This window comes from Aulonocara sp. 'chitande type north' Nkhata Bay, linkage group LG6, assembly GCF_057382095.1.
Source record: "Aulonocara sp. 'chitande type north' Nkhata Bay isolate Kocher_YH1m ecotype deep benthic linkage group LG6, A_spYH_male_GT1.1, whole genome shotgun sequence".
Taxonomy (NCBI): Eukaryota; Metazoa; Chordata; class Actinopteri; order Cichliformes; family Cichlidae; genus Aulonocara; species Aulonocara sp. 'chitande type north' Nkhata Bay.
In genome coordinates this window covers 21,918,576-21,942,700 of record NC_141349.1, presented here as the reverse complement: position 1 = coordinate 21,942,700, position 24,125 = coordinate 21,918,576, and the positions used below count along the sequence as shown (strand labels likewise).

Below are 24,125 nucleotides of genomic sequence, written 5' to 3'. Positions count from 1 at the left end.
TGTCCAACTTTAACCTCTTAGGAGTCCACCTTCTTTTCATTAAAAGTTTGTGCTGCTGTGCAGATCACCCATGTTCAAGACTTTGTTTACAAAGCCGACGAGCTGTGATTAAAAACTTGAAGAACATGCAGCATGTGAGAGAGTCAGCATCTCCTGCAGTTTCTGTGACATTTAGAATCAGCAAGGTTGTTCAGCTGCAGTGCGTGTTTTGTAACAAGAGAGGCCTACAGTCAAATAACTGTGACTCCCAGTGGGATACACATAGCAGAGTGGCTTGTAACGAGGCAGCATATCCAGTGACAAACACAGCAAACACAGCCCAGATGAAAACAACAGTGTGTTTGTTGACCTCACGTGGATCAAAGAATGAAGGAGGGCGAGTACTAGCGATGCACAACTGTAGCTGTAATCCTTCTGTCCATTTTCTCTTGCTTAACCAATTCAGGCTCGGGAGGGGGGCTGAAGACTATCCCAGCTGTCATAGGACGAAAGACAGGGTACAGAACAGCCTGTAGCAGGGCTAACAGATAGAGACAGGCAATCATTCACACCTACGGCCAATTTAGAATTGCCAGTTAACTCATGCATGGATTGTGGGAGGGAGCCAGAAAGCCCAGAGAGAGCCCACACAGGCATGGAGAGAACATGCAGCCTCCACACAGAAAAGCCCCAGCTGGCCATGGATTCAAATGCAGCACCTTCTTGCTGTGAGGCGACAATGCTAACCGGCATTTGTAGCTATGAGTTAAATCTAATTCAGAGCCTGCAATCTAGTTTTTGCATGGCTTCATTTTGAACATGTTAAAATACAATAACAACAACAATAATTACAATAATAAATTTAATAAGTTCAAAAAGGAGTAGGAAGCAACATGTGCTTATTTAATCCCACCAACTTTCTACAATTCAGTAACTACTAATCATTACATTTGTTTCCTTGTTTATGCCCTATCCTATCACAAATCCTTCTTTTCAATTTGTTACATTTATTTGGCTTTAATTCCAAGTAACATGCCAAGAGATAAACAAATATATAATCACATACAAAAGTATGCACACACATATACATACACATACATGTCCATACACACACATATGTCAGAACACTCAGTTTCCTCACTGAGCCTGTTCCTTGGCTTCATTTAACTTTTGAGTGTGGTAAATTTAATTCCCCCCTTAAATTGTATCCACCATCTCTTTTGGACAACAAAAGGATGACATTATGAGGAAGTAGGTTGTTTACTGTTCCATAAATAATTTGTGTCATAATTTTAGATGCAGCACATCATACCACTTTTTTAGGCTTTATAGCAATTGTTCTGTTTCACTGGATTCCAAATGCAGCAGGTCACTGCTTCTTCAGATAAACTCTACATTTAATCACTTCCAGTCAGAGACATGCTGGCAGGATGGAAAATGAAGACATTATTCTTCTAGACATTGTCGTAAGTTGAGCTGCAAAAAAGAAAAAATGAGTTAGTTAATTAGCTCTATACACTCTTGTCTTTTACATGGGTAGAGATATAGATATATTCAAAAGGTTAAACATGGAAGTTTTCCCCGCTACTGAGCATTGTAGGTTCACATATAGTTTATTACCTTGGTATTTTTCCATGACAGAGCACCAAAAATAACTGCTTTAAGGGGAAAAATACAGTAATTATATTTTAAATCCTTCTTATTTGGAAATGGGTTCACAGCTGCACTTCAGTGAAACACTGCATCTGGGTGTTGGTCACTCATCCTTTTCCTGGACTTCTAAAATAACCTCAACATGTGTACATGCCAGGTCAGCAGGTTACCGCTAGCTTCCCCCTGCCCTGTAGGAGCACCGGATGACTGACTGCAAAGAGCCTGGATGCTAATGTGATTATCATGCGTCATTTTTTTGTTCTTCAGGCTAAAGATAAAGCAGGAAATTGTATTCACTATCATTCCCGTCACTCTACATGTCTATCTTTGTCTACTTCCTACCTCCTGAAACTCAACATCCATCTTAGTGCTTATTTTATCTTTATGTAGCGACCCATTGAAGTGATTGTATCAGGAACCGCTTTTTTCACCTTGATTTATGCTGTTTTTTTCTACTGATTAAGTAAACAAGAGCTATTGTTTTAATAAATTAATTTATAGAGGTGTTAGCAGAAGGATGCAGCAATAATCTTTGGACTACCTAGTGCCAGTTGCTTTATATTTAGAGTACAAATAAATTTGTACAACGTTACTCAAAAAGCAAGCCTTATAGCACGATCTTAGTTTCTTCAGTTTGCTGTATTTGCTATAATGTAGATGTTTTGATTTTATAAGCCATGCCAACTTCATAGGCTGCAAGCCCTGTTGTTTGACAACAGGGGTGTCAAACATAAAGCCCAGGGGCTAGAATCGGCCCAGCAAAAAGTCCAATCTGCCCCGCTGGGTGTCTTTGGAAATTGTGAAGGTACAGATTTTTTTACTTTTAACTGTATTTTGATAAATTTTACAGCTTTTCCTACTATTAAAGACCTCTCCTGTTATTCATACCACACCAAAGAAATTAGAAGTCTTTCTGGCATCTCTTCATTGGCACCCTGTTTAATTTAAATGTTGGGAGGAATTATTATATAGCATTTTTCTACTCTCCCAGAGGATTCAAAACATCATGTATATATTAACATTTTTCTATGCTTAAGAGCTTTTATCTAACAGTCACACCTGTTCATATTCCAATGGGTGTCAGTATCTTGCCCAAGGCATCCATACTGGAGCCAGGAATCAATCCACTACCTGATTAGTAGATGCTTTAGGTTAGGCTGACTGGTTTGTGAGAGCAATATGACAGCTGTGAAGTTGAGAACGACGCTGTGAGCAGGATTTGAACCTGCGCAGGGAATCCCCATTGGATTTCGAGTCCAACGCCTTAACCACTCGGCCATCACAGCTGCAAGCCAGCACCCTTCCCCTCACATACAAGGTCTTAAATAATGAGGTTTTAAATAATAAGGCCAAATCTTGTCTTGAAGCGCTCATAGTGCCATATCACTACAATAAAGTACTGTTGGGGCTTCCCATGATGCACCGAGTGTTTCCTGTTCACTCACCTTTTTTCATTCACTATGCGCTTACAAACCTCTTCATTTAATCAGTAGTTTTTATTTCTATCTGGCTCTCTTCCACAACATGTTTTTTGCCCTGTCTTTGCTCCCATCATCCCCATCTGCTTGCAGGTGGCTGCCCTGCCCCGAGCCTGGTTCTGATGGAGGTTTCTTCCTGTTAAGAGGGAGTTTTTCCTTTCCACGGCCGCCAAAGCTGTTTCTCAAAGGGGGTAATTTCATTGTTCAATTTATGTAGACTGTCTGGGTAATTTACAATACAAAATGTTGCAGAACATTTTCTGTAACTTTACATGTGTTTATTCGTAGATACAGCACCTGCTTTTCTTTTACTTTTTTTTTTTTTTCCCCCTGTCCCATACCCAATGGATTTACTTTGCCAAATGGATCATCGTGGCATTGCCGTATTGGTCCATTTGGTCGATCTTTGTTTTTATTATTTATTATATTTTATTTTCAGATGTTACAGACGGGACAGACATGAGTGAGGGATAGGAAAGGGAGAAAGAAAGAGGAAAGAAAGGAAAAACAGAAGGGGAGAGGGACAGTGAGAAAGGGGGGGAGAAAAAAAAATCTCCTGGATCACCTGTTGAGAGAAGAATAGAAAACAAGCAAAAAAAGACAAAAAAAAAACAAAGCAACATACTAAACACAACACCATTGCATTAATCTAGCTAAGTGTAAACAGCAGTAAATACTAAATATTCAATGTTGTTGTGCAGCACGCAGGACAGATGTGCTTCGAAGTAGCAGCCAAGAAAGGTGTAATTTGGGTCTACGAGCAGTGAACACCCGTGTGCATACCTGTGTGGATCAGCGCGCTTGTATTCCAAAGGCTTCTCCATGTAACGATCTGCTAGGGAGTGTGGGGGGGCCACAGCCCCGTCCTCCAGGGTGTGAAGCAGGTATGGAGGAGATCAAAACTCCAGACATCCAGAGGCCCCCAGAACACAAGAGACCAAGGAAGACCAACAGAGGGGCAGCCGCGCCACTGTTCCAGTAAGAGCTGAGGAGAGTCCCAGATGAGGGCTCACTCAGCAGCCGCGGAGCAGAAGCCAGGGGGAGTTGCAGTGACGCGCCCATGAGCTCCGCCGGCCGCCAGCTGTGCCTGAGTGACCGAGCCCCAGGCCGAGAGGCCGGGGGCACCCCACCCCCGAAGGGGCCCGAGTGAGCCCCAGGCTCCAGGCCCCGATAAGCGGCCGCCAAGGAGTGAGCCGGTGTGTACCCGGACGCCCACCCCCAGACACAAAGAACCACCAACGCACCGACACCTGAGGGAGTCCGCCACCGGCAGGGGAAGTGGTGGTGGGTGGAGATAGGCCTCCAAACCTTGGAGGGCCTGAGATGTCCCCAGAGAGGTGGCGTCTGATACCCAGCCTGACATATAGACACAGACATACAGGCACACACAGACACAAACATCCATTCCCACCCTCATGCTCTCATATACACTTACTCCACACTCAACCAACGTGGAGACAGATATAAAGAGACGCTGTACACACGATCACACTCCCCAAGCGTACTCTACAAACCGGGTCTAGGTACCCTTGCCCCTGGAAGGGGGAACTGCACCCAGACCCAGGTGGTGTTACCCTTTTCCCTGCGGTGGGGAGAGGCAGACCACCCCGACTCCGTAGCAGCAGGGAAGCCCCACACTCCAGACCGCAGTCGGACGGCCAACTCCACCCAGCCCTCCCGCTCCAGCAGGCCGCAGAGAATGGGGGTGGGAGAAGACTCCAAACCTCCCTCCACCCGCTCATTGTAGTGTTGATGCATGTGTGTTCTAAGGTGCAATTAAAACCCAGGAGGGCATGGAGCTACCTGCCAGAGAGCAGCAGGTAAGCGCATAGTCCCTCCTGCTAGCCCTCAATGTCTACGTGTATTTAAAATTGAGAGGTGGGCAACGACGCCAGGGGTGAGGTGTACACCCTGATGGTAATTTGGACTCCGTGATTGTGCCCACCCCCAAGATCCTATATGTATGTGTAATGAGAGTGTGAATAATGTGAATGTCTAAGTTGTGGGATAAAATTGAGGCAGAGGCAGCCAGAAGGGGACAGAGGGGGGGGGGGGGGGGGGGGGTAGCCTCCTCTGCACCCTGGTGACATACCCCTACTCCAAGGCCCTGCATGTGTGGGTGGTTGTGGTGGCTCCCCCACTGACCCCAGTAGGCACTCCCACACTCCGCGACCCGCCAGGGAAAGGGGGCCCAGGCCCATCCAGACCGGGGCCCAGTGCAGCAGCGCCTTCCGGCCCCACAGAGCCCGGGACAGTCCACCCAACCCCACCACAGAGAAAACTGCACCCACCCCACCATCCACTCATCTTCCAGACTACATAAGACAGTAAACGCCCAGGCTGAGATCTTCCTCCACCTCTCCTGTATCTCCCCCTCCTGCTTTTCTTTTACTAACTGCAATTGAATGTGTAATTAAACATCTTTACACCACAGAAAGGGAGTTTCGCTGGTTGCGCCCACTTAGGTTTAGACGGGGTTTAATATGGCCCTCGATGTAAAATGAGTTTGACATCTCTGCTCTAGAATTTCTTTTTCAGAGATTCAAAGAGATAAAGAGTTACAGAAAGTTGTGGTTATAAGGTTAAGAAGCACAAAATAATCATTTTGTTCTTCACACTTCAGCAATTGCACCACCGGAACTCTTAAGGGATTTTACCTGCCAATACGTTGAGTAAGCTGCAGACATTTGAGTCCTTGCTGCCTAAAGGAGGGACTGGTCACCCTTATCATTCTGTCAAGCTGCTACGTGGGATCCCATAAAATCCGGCATAGACAGTCCAGTTGACTGAATAGTTCTTGCGTGGTTTAGATGTTTGCCTTGGGTCATTGGGTCAGTTATCAGGCTTTACTTTTGTCTCAAATCTTCTTTTTAGACAAATGCACCAAACTGTGACTGTTGTGAAAGCAACCCTGTTTTACCCTTCTTGTAAAGAAGACTTTTACAGCTCTGCAAAGAAGCAGCATCGTCTTTATTTCTAACATTGTCACCGGTGTGCTGCTATGGCTGTTATTAGGCTAATATTTGAGGAGCTCCAGAGTATTTGTTTCTCTATAGACTCTGACATATTGTCTCTGTTCTCAGATTTGTGCAGCACCTCCCACTTTACTTTCTATTCTGGTTCGAGCCAGTTTGTGCTGTCCTGTGAAGAGAGTAGTACAAACTGTTCAATGAAGTGGAAATTGCTGGGAAGTTTTATCTTCTTTTTTTTCCATTTCGTGATCACATTCAAGCACACACCGTCTCTGAAAGCTATATCTTCCTTAATCAGTACAGCAGCTTTTAGCTGGGTTAACATAAATGGAAAAGTGCCTTTTGATTGCTTAGTTGGAGTAAAAATGTGACAAAATCATCCTCCAGAATACAGGAGTGATGCTAAAAACGGTCCCATTCATTAGATGTTTTATTTTTTTAAATAATTAGGAATTTATGATAAATGTTCTGTTTTGGTTTTGGCTTTTTTCCATTCCTAAAGCTAAAAGGAAGACACAAAGAAAGAAATGAATTACATGACAGCAGTTGGAATAATGGGAATGTAAAGAGAAAAGATTTCCACTCACAAACAATCCATTATAGGCACAAACCGAATGAACCATTCTGTTGTTTCAGATGAATAAAAAACAAAAAGCTAGGCTGGATGTGTTCCTCTTCCCTCAGCATTTTCCTTTATCCTGTTTGCTTTTTAGTTTGGGTCAACAGACATCTTTAGCTTAAAAAATGCATCATTGCAGCATGTTCCGCTGATTCAGCTGGAGAAGTAAAAATGGGCCAAGGAATTGAATATGCTGAGTAGAAACAAACATCCAAGTGAACAGACACTGACAAAGTGAGCAGCTCAGTGTTACCACAGTGCACGATGTATTTAGAGAAATCCATCCATGCTTCTATGCTTGATTTTCTGGAGCGCAAAAACAGAAGCCTTTAAAAAAGCCACCAGCTGTTAGACTGGAACTACCAGATTAGACCAAAGAGAAACAAACAAACAAAAAATAGAGTGAGACAAACCACATACAACACTGTATAAGAGATTGCAGCTGTTCATTTGGTGCAAATCTCTGCTGGCATTATATCAAAAATGTCAAAAATATCCTTATGTAGATGTAGATTTTTTTCACTATGCAATTTTTAAAAAAACGAGTGGTATTGTTATTATTTTATTGTAGGGGTGCATATAAATACTAAAGTATTGTTGGTAAGAAACACAAAGTAGCCATAATATCTGATATAGATAAAAACCTTCAGGGATTTTGTTTGCTAAACTCCTGATCATGTAGGATGAAGTTTGAAATTTCCCCTCATAAGAGCCATTTAGTTTTGTCTCTTATATTTTTGTTACATGTGTGTTCCCTCACATGTAATATGACATTGTCACTTTTCAACAATGCTTTCCTCCAAAACTCCTTTTGTTTTAATTGCAGGGGAGATCATTACTGGTTCAGTGTAGACTCCTTCAATCCTGCAGCTTCATAGATTCATAGGCTCTTTGTAAATGTATAGTTTTTAGTATTGTCGCATATACCGTCTTTATTCTATAATCAAACCTGCAATAACCTGAAGCTGTGATTCAGAGATGTTCATGGCTGCCATGCCTTTGTTTGTTTTTGGCCATGGTTTTCTTTGCTTGACAGCGACTTAAAATGGGAACACCGTGGCCTCTAAAGCTAAATTAAATTAGCACATCGAGATCATGCGGAGAAAATAATCTTAGCACAGACGTAGTTCAGAAAAGCAAAGCGGTACATCTAATGGGAAGTCTTTATTTCCAAAAGCATGGATCTGGAGACAGCCACAAACCTGATGAAAACAGGTTAACTGTAGAAGAAATAAAAAGAAATAAAAGAAACTGAGAAATAACAAATAAGAATCTCCCACCCTTTCACTCATAGTTTAGCTGATGTTTAGAAGCCCTGATGTGCATTTATTGAAAACACAGTTCTAAATTGGGTAATTTAATCACCCCTTTCGGATTCATGTTCACTATAAAGACTTCTTTTAGTAACACGTCTTTCACTTCCTATATCCTACTAAGCACATGTCCTTGCTTTATGTTTTTCTTATGAAATAAAAAGTAAGAGGGAGGGAGGCCAGGATAGATTTTTACAGCTCTGGTATAATAGTCTAAACTGAGCTGTGTTATTCTTTTGGACCTTCTCAACAGGCAGTTTAATAGTTAACATGTTTGATATAAGGCAACTTGAGACTAGAGAGAGCTGAGGAGGAGGGAAGCATCAGTTTCAGCGAGCAGGGAAAGATCTGGCCGAAACACTTCGTCACAGGGCTCCTTGTTACACTACAACAACAGAAAACTCAGACCTCTGGCCAAGACCTGTTGCATAACCGGTGGTGTGATAGTATACACAAAAGGGAGAGTAAGGGGAAGCAGGGATGAAAGGATACAAAGGAAAATGGAGCTGACAGTGAAGTCTCTGGAGAATTAACGCCTGCCGTGATTAGCACTTAAAACTTATACATTCCCATAGATGCTTTAACATGCTGTGGTGTGATTATACGATATTACTTAACTCAGCCTAGTCATGACATGAAAAATATCTATCTAAAATCTTCAGATGTCACTTTAAGTTGTGTAAATGTATGCAAAGAGGGTCATTCATTGTGTGAACGTGTCTAATTTTATACTGTGGTAAGACACAGCGGATGCTCTGCTTTGTTCTTGGACCACTCGTAAATGCAGCGGAAGCATAATCTGTGCAGGCAGCGGTCCAGGTGGGAAATGTTGCTGAATGCTTCCAAACAGATGGGGCTACTTGGAGTCAGGTCACACCTCTGCAGATGTCATTTCAACTGTTTTTTTCTGCCATTCTTGGCTCGGATGCAGGCCGATCTTGAATGCTGATATGATCTGACGCGATAACACAAATGAAATATCAATTAATTAGTAATTTGGAAATACTTACATTTACCAAAAAAAGGCACTTTATTGAGTGGCTCACATTAAATTACACCCTAATGTTCTGTGACATTCATATTGTTATATATCATGCAACATAACGTTACAAAACTACACCATGCTAAGTGCTCTTTCAGAGAGAAGAGGTTTTCTCCTGGCAGTCCTTCCAAATAATCTACACTTGTTCCATTCTTTTCTAATTGTACTTGAACTTTAATGTTTGACACGCTAACTGAGGTCTGTAGAGTCTGAGATGTAGCTTATGGGGTTTTTACAGTTTCTCTGAGCATTGCTCAGTCTGATCTTGGGGTGAATTTGCTGGGACCTCCACTGTCAGGAAGACTGTGGCAATGTGATGACACACACCTGAATGCTCCAGACCAGCAAACTGACCATTCTTGGTCTTTTACAGACACACACTTGCTGATGATTTGTTAATAAAGTCTATTTTAGTAAGATCAGCTGTTATTTAGCTTCTTAACTGCTAATGGAAGCAATGAGAATCAGAATACTTCATTAATCCCTAAGGAAAATATGTAAGCATTTTCTTGCAAGAAATGTGTTGTCAGAAGGGGGTTTTGAAGCCACACCTCTAGGGGAGACTGCAGGCTAAACGCAGCGCCTTAGACCTTGCAGCCAGAACTCTTTTAGGGGGCTTTAATAGCAAATGTGAGCTGGATATAGTGTCTTCAAGCTTATCTTACATATCTAATAAAAGCAACAGTAGTTGAGGTGGGTAGGGCTTGTGACAAGGTAAATTACAATTGGACCCGGAGAATCCTCAGCTACTGTCGTTATTACACTGTTGCCTATTAATGATCAATCTGAATGTTGAATTAAGTCTCCCAATGCTAATAAATGTGCTAATAAATAAAATACAGCTTTTATAAAGGCCGACTTTTCATTTATTCCAGAAAACATTCGGGCCTCTTACATAAGTAAGGAAACTTGCTTTTCAAAATGTTCTGCACTGAATGCCCCGAGACTCAGTAGCGAATGCTCGTTTGAACTCAAAGTAGACCTTGAAGTCTGACCAAAGAAAAGTTACACTACAGCAATAAAGCCTGCTAGTAAAGATTGCACTCTGATTGGTCTTTTGCACCCTGGTCACTGCTTCCTGGAGTCACTCTGTAGTGTTCATGCAAGTTGCTTGTTGCTGGGAAATGGCTCAAGATCATAAAAGGCAGTTGTAGCCAGCTGACTGGCTCCCCTCTTCATTGAGTTCCTGTGCATGCTCCAAGTTACCCATGAATGAAAAGCCACTTTCTTCCTCTTCTCTGGTGCGTGGCTACGCAGGAGAGAGAAAGGGAGGTGGAAAAGCAACGGACAATACAGTAACCCAGCGCTGGCCTGACACACAATGTGAGGTCTCTGTGCCCTGGTGGACCAACACACAGAGAGGCCTTTCTCGTGATCCAACTGCTTCTCCAATCCCACGCCAGCATTTCTGTGCACTTTAATTACGCAGCAAGCACATGCATATTCACGTGCTAATCACGTCACCTCAGCAGAGACACCCTGTAAAGTAATTAAGACAGCAGAGGAACATGTGATCAAAGTGGATCAGCACAAAGAAAGGACATTAATTGTTTGGCGCTTATATAATACTGTCAGTCAAAGCAGGCTGATTGTTCTGTGTTGATATGTTTTGCTGTGACCAAAGGGTTTCCTGCTGTGTCCTTCAATGAGCTAAAATAGCAAAACAGTGATCTCATCAGCCCCCGTATTCAAGAAAGTGTGCAACATAACGTCCATTTACCTAAACTGCTGTTTATTAAACTACAAATTATTTGCACTTTGCATTTATACTGTGAGTTTTGTGCGAAAAACCTAAATTTCAATAACGCTGGAAGATGCTGTACAGACAAATTAAGCAAAGGCTGCTTAGTATATTACACAGGAACATATGTATGCATGATACACACAGGGCATCCTTCCATATAATATTCCACTAGACTGATTTTCTTGCACAGGCTGCTATTTTCAGTAAAGTTAGAGGACAATTCAGTGAGATGCTTCTATTCTCCTTTCATACAATAGAATATAAAGCACCTTACTTTATAACTTAATGGTAAAACAGCTCATCATTGGTGTGGCATCTGTTAAGGTACTGCTTTTGAAGTTACTTGTGCCTTTGTGATCAGTGTAAGGATTTTTACAACAAATTAACCATTTAAAAACTTGGGCACCCATGAAACTTAAGACATACATATGATCATTCTTCACTGTAACATAGAAATATGTTAAAATGATATAAATAAAAATTGAAGCACCGGTTTTGAAGTTTTGTTTGCCTTGATGTACAATAATTAGCCACAGAGAATAGATTATTGTCTGTAGGAACAGAAATGAACTTTTACTGCATCCCTCTGTCCAAGATGTTTGCTACATGACTGAAATAAATAATAACATAATAAAAATAAACGAACCCTTAGATTTGCTCATGCTCAAAAAACCCTGCTGGAACCCCAGCACACAGCAGCACAGAAAGGCTTGTTCAGCAGAAAAAGCAGAGTAGTGTTGTGGCTGATACTTGATCTTTTATTGGATTTTATTTTCTGGGCTCGCACCCAGTTAGAAAAACAAAGACAAAATGTTTTGTTAGCTTGATATTCTGCAGGATGACAGCATGAAGTAGCAACACTTTGCCCTGAAATTTAATAGTACCATTTATATGCAAAGCCTCTTAAATTGAAGGCATTCACACAGTGGAGCTCTTGAAGCTTTCTGCTTCACAAGTTTCTGAAGACTCAGCTGAGTTGCAGTGCTTTGTGGGAATATAGCTTTGATGGCACAAGCTGCATCATTCCAGTAGACTTCTAGTGGAAGAAATTGTTGCACAAGTTTTAATTTTGTAAAACTTCGGGGGGGGGGGGGGGGGGGGGGGGTTTCTCTTATCAACACAGGGTAAAAAAATATATGCCTATAATCCTATCTGCAAATATAAACATCCCCATTATTATTTGTTTTAATGTCCCTCAGAAAGTTGCACCTGAACCAGATGCTTCCTATAGGCATCAATGAGACTCCAGTATAATCGTGACTGGATATTTGAACACGCTTCTTGAAAGAATTTGTAAAGTTTCATTAAACTTGGTTGGCACAAACTCAGTCCTTAAGCATAGTCCACAAATTTTCAGTATTTTCAGGTCGGCGCTTTGGGAAGGCCATTCCAGAAGTTTGACGTTAGCCTGCTTTATCTTTCAAAAAGCAGTTTTGATTTTTTGTTTGGGATCATTTTGACCATCTGACCATTAAACCTTTCTCCAGAAGGCATTTGGCCTGTCCATGTGGACAACTCCGATTTTCAGTTGAGCTTGAAGATGTCGACTTTGGAGCAGGGGCTTCATTTTTGGGGCAGCTCTTGGTGGTTCCTGGGTCGTTCCTAACTCATGCCTTCTCAGGTGTCAGTCCGTTAGTACAATAACTTGTACTTATGTACATTTTTTGGAATCTGCAGTTGTTTAGAAATAGCGCCAAAAGACCTGAATTATAAATCTACACTTCTCCTTCTTAGATCTTCACTGAGTTCCTTGGACTTTCCCATTGCTCTGAGTATCGGTCAATCCAATGAGTGCTGGCACGAAAATTATTTTTATGCTATGAAAGAGAAAATACCAATTTCTACTAGTCAATCATGATCACCAATGAAATAAACAGGCCTCGACCTGGTTTAAAGATACTGTAAAACCTTCATCAGCGCTTATTTAAAGATTTAAGTCAGTGTATGCTTACACAATAACATTCATGCCCATGATGAGTGCATGTATATTTCCTTTATTACTTCACACTGTGACTGGTGAGCTATACAGAGTTTTCTGAACTCTAACAGTTAAAGAGAGCACAGGTCATATACTCACACATTTAACACAGAACATTGTTTGAAATATGTGAACAACAGCAGAGTTTTATCAATTTTAGGTGTACAAGAGGGAACACACACAAACAGTTTTGTCATTGCTGCTTCAATGTAAACCTTCAGTGAAAGGCTAGGCTGGGGTCGGGTGGTTTCTGGCATGATTCAGTCATTTCAGTTCTTCAGAAAAAGGAAATACCTAAAAGAAACTAAGCCAAGACTGTTGGAGGTGCCTGCTGATAATTCCACAAAGCATCTAAACTGAAGGTTTCAAGGTGAGATTCAGGGAACAAAGTAAAGTAAAGCCTTAAACCTCAACAGGAAAGAGCAAGTAAACCAATTTAATGATTAGCGCACAACTCCAGTCAGACTAGTTACACTTTCACCAAACTGTCATTGTTTCACTGGCACAAAAAATATTGCTGGAAACATTTCTGAGTCTGTGTAATCCATTTCAGACTTGGTAACTTGGAGCATTGTTAAGAGAAATACCTCGCTGTCATGCACAGAGAAGCAGTTTCCATTTTTTCAGCAGCATGATCATGCTTTATAGTTTATTTATTGAGGTTCTACTGAGCCATTTACTAATGGTGATTTACACACAGGAATTAGTCATGTGGTGTTAAACTATGTCAGATTTATTTACCAACATATTTTTGAATTATATCTCCACTTGTTTCAATAATGTCCTAAGAGTCAGCTGATATTTTTTTGGACTGGGACAATGTGCCTGAAATACTAAATCAGCACATTATGAATAATCTGCTGATTATTCAAAAGATTCAAACTTCCGTCACAGGAAGGGTGGCATCGTGCAAGATCAACGTCTAAAATTATCAGCCTGAGAACAAACGCCGAAGACATCCGAGAGGTGCACAACTGAATCATCAGGATAACTTCCTGTTGACTTTTGGGTTTGGACTTGTGGACAAAACAGTCAGGGGTGGTCTAGAAGTTAAACTAAGGGTCAATCCATTAAACAAACAGCTCCTGCTTCCCATGGAATTTCCTCCTCCACATGAAACAAGTCCACTGCGGGGACATTGATTTATATACTGTGTCTTGTCACGGAGAAGACAGTCTCCACTGTGTTTAACGGATGTCTGTAAACCTCTCTCTTCTCCCCCTTGTGTACGTACTGATAACAATTTGAGCCAAATTTTGGATTTATCACTCCATAACAAGTGTTTCTACTGATTTTCCACCCAGTTCTAGTGTAATTTGCTATACCTCAGCCTTTTCTCCCTGTTTCCTGTCCTTAAGAATGGCTTCTTGACAGCCAACCTTCCACTGAGACCATTTCTGATGAGGCTTCAGTGAACAGTAAATGGATCATCTGAAGGTTCAGATGCATCATCCAGGTCGTGTGTCAGGTCTTTGTTTGGATTTTTCCTATTTCTGAAGGACAGGACTTTCAGATACTGTTCATCTGCTGGATATAATTTTCTAGGCCTGCCACTTCTTTTTTTGTCCTGCACTTGTCCAGTTTCCTCAAATGTTTCTAAGGCCACGCTGTACACCACACACTGAGATATGCCAAATTTTGGTTATAGCTTATATTTCCACATCACTCTGATTGATACAAATACTTACTGACCTTGTATTGATTATTGACAAATACTACCCTGCTGCCCTTCAGTTCCTAAATTCTTTTTTGATCTCATCATTGTTTTATCACTGGTTCAATATTTCACCTCCCTACAAACAAGACGAACTGGTCCCTCTGTGGTATTTAAACCTCTGATATCTTTTAGTATTTACTCGTGGTAACTACAGTAAACTTCCCAGTTGTTATATAAACTTTGATTTTCTTTATGCTACTCAAACCCTGACCAAACTGGTTTTAGGTTCATTAAATCTTTCTTATGAAATGTAAGATGCTGTAGACTAGACTCAACCTGTGGGCATTGTGTAGATTTTTTAAAGGTTACATTAACCCCTTAACTGTGTTAAATCTGTTTGTTGTTTGATACTTTTTTCTTATTTTTAATGTTTTACATGCTCCTATTCACACCTTAAGAGGGAGTGCAATGGAAAAATGATGTTAAAGGGTAATAATGCACCTCTACTCTGCAGTTGTTTGTTTTGACTATTTTTATGACCAGTTCTTTGTGCACCACACATTATTGTGTACTTAATGATCCTGGTCCTATCAAAACAAATTAATCTGTTTTAATTATAAAACCATGCTGGATAAACACCCTATTTATCTGTCTAATCTCCTATCATGTACCAACAGATGTTATAATTCACCCTCCTTAATAGCCACTTACCCTGGATTTACTCAGAACTATACAACATCTTTTTGTTTGCACACAGGTCAGGCAATAATCTTTAAAACACACACACACTGTAATGGAGGAGGTCACTGTAAGTGGGATGGACTTGACCTCCTGACTATGACTGATGTAGATGATAAGGTGCTGACTCTAAGAATCCACAATCTCAACAGGGTTGTCCGATAAGAACAGATGGCATATCCACAAAATCCACTGCCACTCAGGTATCTGTCGTTCACTCATTTATTTAGCAAGAATCCGAAGCACACATCCATAATGTGAGTGAGGGGATTTAACAGACTGTAAAATGCTATATGCCGTGTGATGAGTGATGGTGTGGTTTAGTCTCATGGACGCACACCGCTAACAGCATTAGAAGGAACGAAAATCCACACGGTGAGTAAACTCTGCTGACTCTTCCCACCTGCAGCTCCGACCGAACTCTCTGCGTCGACGTGTGCGTAGTGATGAGGTAGAATTGTGTCTTCTGATTGGCGAAGAGAATGGGTTGCCTCACCGCTCATTGGCTAAACGGCAGCAGTATGCTGATATCTTACTCCGCAGATGTGGCTCCGTTCATGAGTTCTGCGAACTGGCTGGCCTTTTGTACAGCCGCCCCCAACTTTGCGGAGCAAAGGTGCACTTCACTAGGAAGGTCAGGCAGTAGACTCTGGTGGAAGAGCTGGAAGTCTGATAAGTCGTGCCACTGATCGTGTATATGTCTTGTCTCCAACCTTTATCTGAACGGTTCGAACCCTGCCATCTGCTCCAGGGATTACTTGGCTGACCTTACCAACTGGCCATAGGGCACGAGGGAGCTGCTGGTCCACAATGAGAACGATAGTGCCAACAGTCAACTCATCTCTTTCCTGCTGCCATTTGTGCCGCATCTGGAGTGAAGGTAGATAATTCCGGATGTAGTGGATCCAGAATTGATCCGCCAAGGCTTGACATTGTCTCCACCTACGACGGCTCAGGAGTTCTGCTTCTGGGTAGACGACCTGTGGCATACCGGAATCAGGCCGCCCCATCAACAACATGTTGGGAGTGATCGGATCAATGTCTGCTACGTCTGAGGAGACATAACCTAGCGGCTTAGAGTTGATGATGCTCTCTACCTCGCTGAGTATCGTCCTAAAGACTTCCTCGGTGACATGCTGCGAGCCGAGAATAGTATGCAGCGCAGACTTGATGGAACGAATCTCCCGTTCCCAGGAACCACCGAAATGTAGAGCCTTTGGAGGGTTGAAACGAAAATGAATCTGCTGGCTGGCCAACTGTGACTTCAGAGCTGGGCCGAGTGCGTTGAAAGCCTCCTGGAGTTCAGAGCTACCACCTCTGAAGTTGGTACCTTGATCCGACAGCAGTTCGAAGGGCTTCCCATGTCTCGAGATGAAACGACGCAGTCCCATCAGGAATGAGTCAGTGTCCATGCTGGCAAGCAGATCAAGGTAGACTGCGTGGGTCGTTAGGCATTTGAAGATGATCCCCCACCGTTTCTCTGTACGCCGCCCCATCTTGACAAGGTATGGGCCAAAGCAATCCACCCCAGTTGAATAGAAGGCTGGGCGATGAAGTCTTAAACTGGATAATGGAAGGTCAGCCATCTTGGGAATGACCGGCTGGCTGCGCCACCTCCTGCATTCAGGACAGTTGTACTGGTGCTTCCGGACGGCCTCTCGTCCTCGAAGTATCCAGAATCTGCGCCGGAGCTCAGCAAAGACCCTCTCGGAGCCCGGGTGAGCAAGCTGGCGATCGCAATCCTGGACGATGAGCTTTGTGATAGGATGCTGAGGGTCAAGAACGACAGGATGCAAGATGTCTTGACTGAGGGTTTCACATCTGCGAAGCCGCCCCCCTACCCGAATCAGTTGAGCCTCTGGGTCATACTCAGGAGCTAAGGCAAGTAGGCGACTGCTGGCAGCTACCGGTTTGTGAGATGACAGCCGAACAAAATCTTCAGGGAAACTGTCTTCCTGTACCTTCCGGAGGAGTGCTAACTCCGCTTGCCTGTAATCCTCTGCCGTGGGTGTCGAGTCAGCAGCTGTCCCATGGACAGCTCGAACGTAAGCTTCCAGCAAGGTCTGGTAGCCACTGAAAGAACCAACATCAGGTAGATGTGGATCAGGTATTCTGGTGATGTTCCCACAGAAGCTCTCCTTCCGCAGCTCTGATGAATCATCAAGGGAAACGTGGTTCGGGAGCTCCGGGCAGTATGATGCCGCCTGCCAGAGAAAAGGTGGGCCCCGGCGCCACCGATGATGAGAGGTGAGCTGTGAGAGCCGTAATCCTCGAGTGATGTCGTCGGCAGGATTTTCGCCTGATCTGACATATCTCCACAGGCTCCCTTCAGTTAGCTCTTGAATATCTGCAACTCTAGAGCCCACAAAGATCTTGTAGCGGCAGGATTGGGACTGGAGCCAGTTCAGGACTGTAGTGGAGTCGGTCCAATAGACAATGCTTGAGATATGAAGGGTGAGTTCCCTCTTGAGGACGGCAGCAAGCTGGGCTCCCACATGAGCAGCACAGAGCTCCAACCTCGGAATGGACTGTTGACGGACGGGAGCAACTCGAGATCGGGCAGCTAGGAAGGCTACCTGGATTCCCCCCATATGATCTTCTGTCTGAAGGTAGGCTACAGCTCCATATGCCTTCTCAGATGCATCGGAGAAGATGTGGATGCTCTGCTTGCAAAGGGATGGGTCTGTCTCTGGCTGCACGTAACAGCGTGGCAGGGAGACATCAGGGAGCTGAATCAATTCACTTTCCCATGCATGCCACAGCTGCAGCAGGTCGATTGGCAGATTTGGATCATCCCAGTCTCTCCTTTTCCTCCAGAGATGCTGCACCAGGATTTTGGCCCGAGTGGTGTAAGGAATGAGAAGGCCAAGCGGATCATACTGCTTGGCCAGAACCCGATAGATGTTGCGCATTGTGGGCTCCACCAACTGCTCAGTGTGCCGAATCTGATATCTGAGCTCGTCAGACTGACAGTGCCATTGCAGGCCCAGAGTCCGCTCTGGTACATCAGTCCCATCGGGGGAAAACCACAGTTCACTGCTCTGTGAGACTGATCCAGGTGGCATATGACTGATGAGTTCTGGGTAGTTGGAAGCCCACTGTCGTAATTCGAAGCCACCGGTGAGAAGCAACTGCTGGATTTTGTTAACCAGTTGCTGGGCTTCGGGAAATGATGCGAAGCTCTGGAGGAGATTGTCAACATAGAAACATTTCTCCACTGTGTGACGGGTATCCTCGCTGGGGCTGCTGTGATCCAGAACGTGCCGCTGCAGAGCATAGGTGGCACAGCAGGGACTGCATGTCGTCCCGAAAGGCAACACTTGCCATTCGTAAACCTCTGGTTGCCTCGTGCGATCCATATCTCTCCAGAGGAACCGGAGGAAGGGCTTGTCCTGAGTCAAGAGGCGGACCTGATGAAACATCCCCTTGATGTCACTGCTCACTGCAATGGGATACTCCCGGAAGCGAAGTAACACACCCAGGAGCGTCGAGCCCAGGGTAGGACCAGGTAGGAGATGCTGATTCAGGCTGTTACCATTGTGCACGAAAGAACAGTTGAAGACAACGCGATCCTTGCCATTATGCTGAACCATGTGGTGTGGTATGTACCAGGTGCTACCATCCATCTCCATGTCTGCGATGGTCAGTTTACTCACATAGCTTGCATCCACCAGCTTCTGAATTTCCTGGTTATAGGTGGCTGCTTGTACAGGCGTCTTCAGGAGGCGCTTCTCCGTAGCTCGCAGGTGACCCAAGACAGAGTCCTTAGTGGAATGAAGCGGGACTGGTTCCTCTTTCCACAGCAACGGGGTGGCATACCGGTTGATACCATCCACCTCCACTCTAATGGTCTTCTCCTCTAGCATCTTGACAGCCATGGTATCCTGTTTTGAACGTGTGGCCACCTTCTCATTCTGGTATGGGAGAACATCCATCTGCCAGAGCTTGGCTACATTACTGAGAAGTTCAGCACTGGGAGTCAGGGTGCTTGTGAGTAGACACTGAGGAGTGGAGGCTTGATGTAGAAGAACCTTGGCTGGACCCTGCAGAGTCCAACCCAGCCGTGTCTTGAGTGCAGCTGGTCCTCCCCGTGGACCCAGATGGACAGGCTCTATTGGAGTCAGGAGATGTGGGTAGTCAGAGCCAATCAGCAATAATGGTTGAGCTTGGTGGAACGAATGAAGTGGAAGACTTCGCAGGTGGCGGTAGGACCTTTGCAGTGCATCAGCTGGATGTGAGTGTTTGGCAAGCCCAAGCTCAGTGGCAGTGAATGCTCTTTGGATCCGGAACCGTCTCCGAGGGTCAGTGGCGGAGGCTATAGAGAAGGAAACGGAATGTCCTTCCACCATTCTAATATCTTGTCGGATGGTTCGGAGCGCCAACTCCTCCCTCTTTCCCTGAAGGCCCAGCTCTTGGGCAGCACTGTGAAGAAGGATTGTGCGCTCTGACCCATCATCTAGGATGGCATATGTCTCTAGCTTCATTTTGCCATTATAGAGGCACACCCTGACCATTTTCAGTAGCACACAGCTGGTCCCCCATGTTGGATCAACGTAGTACGTGACGGGTTGGACAGCTTCCTCCGCCGGTCTGTCAGAACTAGTGGATCGCGATGCATTAATCTCATGGAGTGTCTCCAAATGCACCTGATTGCATTGCTGGCATCTAGCTTTCAGGTAGCATTGCGCCTCTGGATGGTCCCTTCCACATCTCCAGCACCGCTTGCCTGTCTGAATCCAAGACAACTTCTGCTCTATATTGAGCTTCTTGAAATCTGTGCACTGATTGAAATAGTGCTGAAGATTATTACAGAAGGGGCAGAATTTCTTTGGCTTCCCCAATTTGGAAACTGGACGTGATGCCTGTTTTGGAGGCTCTGGGCCTTTAGCAGGAGGGTCGTAGCCCAATAAGACGGTTGTGGTTGCCGCTGCAGATCTCTGCTTGGGTCTGGCACCCTTCCCACGATCCACACGTGGCTCTCGAGGTTGCTGATGATGATGGAAATACACATCATCATCTTGGATGCGGACTTCATATTCAAGCCACTCTGCCAAATCTGCTAAGGTTGGGATGGGTGTCTGAAGAGGATTGATGAACCGCTTAAACTGCGCTCGAAGACTGTGTGGCAGTTTGGACAGCAGTCTGGTGACGTGTGACCCACACTCTAGTTCTGCTCTCCCCTCTTTCCCAAGCTGTTCTAACATTCCCACAAGAGCCCTCACTTTCAGGGCGAAAAGACGGAACGCTCGGCTGTCACCACTTCGCACCGGAGACTCTGACAACACGTCAGTGATCCGCTGCAGGGCAAGTTTGTGAGGTTGACCATACAGCTCTATCAGGGATGACATGGTCTGGCTGTATGGATAGCGACTATTGCTGTAGGAATCGGCAATAAGGAGGGCGTCTTCCAACTTGAGGTGATTGACTAGGATCTGGTACTTGAAACGTTCAGTTGCATCGTGAGGCAGGATATTGTCAAGGGCCATTCGCAAACGAGCGAACTGGCTGGGGTCATCAGACGTGAAGTATGGAATGTGTGGTGTTGGTCCCCGGTACACGGTCTCTGTACTTGGTAGAGGTTCGTGCTGACCATATTTCCTCCAGGCTTTGGAATCAGTTGGCGGCCAGCGAGGCGGGTCCCCAGTCATCTCCCAGAAGCTTTCTGGTTGTTGGCGCTGAAAAGTGTATGGCTCTGCATATTCAGGGGTGACCTGCCTCTTCACACATGCTCCAGGCCCATACTCGTCCTTCACGTTAATTTTCCCGACCTGTTCAGTCACAGGAAGTTGACTGTACTGATAAGGTGACGTACATCTGAAAGGACCTGAGGCTGCTGCACTAGCAGGAATTTCTGATACCGGAGGTGGTGGAACAGGGAATGGCTCAGCACTCTGAGGATCAAGTGGAAGTGATGCCTCTGGCCAAGGTAAATCCTGTATGTCATCCTCTGGTATGTGAAAGGAACGTACCGTGTGTGGGTAGTGTCTGGAGGCATGGTCAGGATGAGGAGACTGAGGCATGGAATCAGTCCACAAGGACTGCCTCTGGTCCTGGGTACGGGGGCCTAATGCAGAAGGTTGGGGAGCTGGTGACGTCTGGAGGGCTGAGGACCGGAGAGAGAGGGCACCAAGCAGAGTCTGAACCTCTCGTCTGAGCTGATTATTATCTTCCTGCATTTCTCTCAGTACTGATAATACCACGTCTGAGGTGCCATGCTGAGAAGTCTGGTCAGCTGGAGTGGCTGAGGTGTTGGGATGTGCCCCATGGTCATCAGGGGACTGGTTGTGCGACACATGCACCTGTGGTAGTGATCTCCTCGGCAACTGCACCAAGAAGTCATCGAGGTAACGAGGCCGATGACCATCGCGACGAGGACGAGGAGTGGATGAGAAAGCCATCTTGCCTGTGAAACTGTAAATCCGGCTCGAAGGACCATGTAATGGAGGAGGTCACTGTAAGTGGGATGGACTTGACCTCCTGACTATGACTGATGTAGATGATAAGGTGCTGACTCTAAGAATCCACAATCTCAACAGGGTTGTCCGATAAGAACAGATGGCATATCCACAAAATCCACTGCCACTCAGGTATCTGTCGTTCACTCATTTATTTAGCAAGAATCCGAAGCACACATCCATAATGTGAGTGAGGGGATTTAACAGACTGTAAAATGCTATATGCCATGTGGTGAGTGATGGTGTGGTTTAGTCTCATGGACGCACACCGCTAACAGCATTAGAAGGAACGAAAATCCACACGGTGAGTAAACTCTGCTGACTCTTCCCACCTGCAGCTCCGACCGAACTCTCTGCGTCGACGTGTGCGTAGTGATGAGGTAGAATTGTGTCTTCTGATTGGCGAAGAGAATGGGTTGCCTCACCGCTCATTGGCTAAACGGCAGCAGTATGCTGATATCTTACTCCGCAGATGTGGCTCCGTTCATGAGTTCTGCGAACTGGCTGGCCTTTTGTACACACACGGTGCAAAATCTCAAATAAATTTTAAACTGCTATTCCTACTCTGGGTTGTTCATTATGTACAATGAATCCAGCTCTGTGAAAAATATACAATATATTAAAAAAAAAAAAGCCAAAGTTATGAACACTTACAGATAACAGTAAATTTTTACACTGAACCTTCAGGCCTGGTTCAACTAAAGGCCCAGACCTGAATACAAATTGAAAATTTGTACTGATGCTCTCAGCATTTTATTACATGGAGGGCACAAAATTAGTCTCAATAAACACATCCATCAAAGCCTCATCAGCCAAGCTGTGATTAAAACTACAAAAATAAAATAATTTTTCTATGAGTTAAAACTACAACAGCCTGGTTATGTCGATGGGCACATCCTTAAACTAATACTGTTGAAGTACTATTTCATTTTAATAGAGCATTCAGACTGTCTTCATTTAGCCACACTTGCCCACTCTCCCGTGTTAAAAGCGCTCCAGATCTGTCAGACTGTGAGGGCATCTCCTGTGCACAGCCCTCTTCTCACAGCCTCACAGATATTTCTACTGGATCCAGGTCTTGGTGTTAGCCTTGTTCTGGTGACGCCATTCTTTTCATGATTTGAAAGCATGCTTTGGATTGTTGTGCTGAAGGTCATTCAGCATCCTTTATGTAAGACTTCCCTCTTTACGAATAACTTTTTTAAAATTGCAGTTCAGCCAACATTTAAAAGATTTAGATAAAAAAAAAAATCACATGTAACACAGGTCATCAGACACGTGGCGAAAGAAATCACATGTAACACAGCTGACGCGAGACAGACAATTGATCAGACACATGTGGATAAATACCACTGTTATGGTAGCTGTGTGGTGGCCTATGTCACTGTGTTCAGTCTCATGCCCCTCCAAAGTCCAACACACTGTGACTTGGTGCTCTGACCCCCATGAAGTTAACTCATATGTTTATGACAAAATTTCATCAACAGCAAAATGCAACAAATCCTGGTGTAGAACACCAAAACCAATTTTGGCTCAAATTTTCTCTGTCAGATTTGGATAGCCATCGGTTGTAACATCTACCCATTTGTCCCTGTCTGTTCAAGCATGCAGTTATCTCCAGGAACCTTTCAGTGAGTGCATTGGTGCCAACTCCATAATCTCAAACTCATTTGTTAACCCACATACAAATATGAGTAACTAAGGTGTCTAGGGTACAATAACCAAAGGGCTGGATGTGACCCAGGGGCCGTGCAAAGCCCAGGTCTGATTATGTGACTCTGGGGCAAACTGTTCATGTTTTAATGATTATTTTCACTGTTACACCATATTTTCTCCACTTTTAGACGACTGTCTTCACTATCTCACACAGTATACCGTATCTAATGCCTTAGAATATCATTTGCACCCTTCTCCTGACTGATACCATATCTTTCAGCAATGCTTTGTAAGCTCTTTGTAAGATGCAACCAAGTAAAGTCAGAAAAGTCTCAGGACAGCTGATCTTTGACTTTAATCAGCCACACTGGTGGCAGGTGTGTTCTGACTACTATTTAACATGAATTTGAATCTGATTGTTTATTTTGAACACAGTCATATCCTGACAGTATAGATAGATATTGGTGTCTTTTTTTACATCACAAAAAAACTTCCATTATAACAGGGCTGTGCAGATCCTGATGATTGAAATCATACACTATCCATCAGATGCATGTAAGTAAAATCTATTTATATAGCTCTCTTTAAGACAAGAAACCAATCACAACGTGATTTACGGAGGTCTTAGTAAAAAAGACGACTACTACACGGTCAAAAATAACACACATGAACCAAGTAAAATGACGCGGAACGCAACGTTACCCGAATGTCTGTCTGAATAGATGAGCATGTGTGTGCTGTCTGTACAGCCCACAGCTCTATGGGCACAGGCGGAGCGGGGGGCAGGTCTGTCGTCATCGCTCCTGCTGCATTATTAATGAGGAGGCAGCGCCACGGAAAA

The 24,125-nt window shown here is 44.2% G+C and overlaps 1 non-coding gene across 1 annotated transcript; it reads right to left on the bottom strand.

Moving 5' to 3' along the window:
- Positions 1 to 2,836: 2,836 nt before the first annotated feature.
- On the bottom strand, positions 2,837 to 2,918 carry trnas-cga (transfer RNA serine (anticodon CGA)). Its single transcript has one exon. It is a non-coding gene; the product is annotated as a tRNA-Ser (tRNA).
- Between the last annotated feature and the right edge of the window lie 21,207 nt (positions 2,919 to 24,125).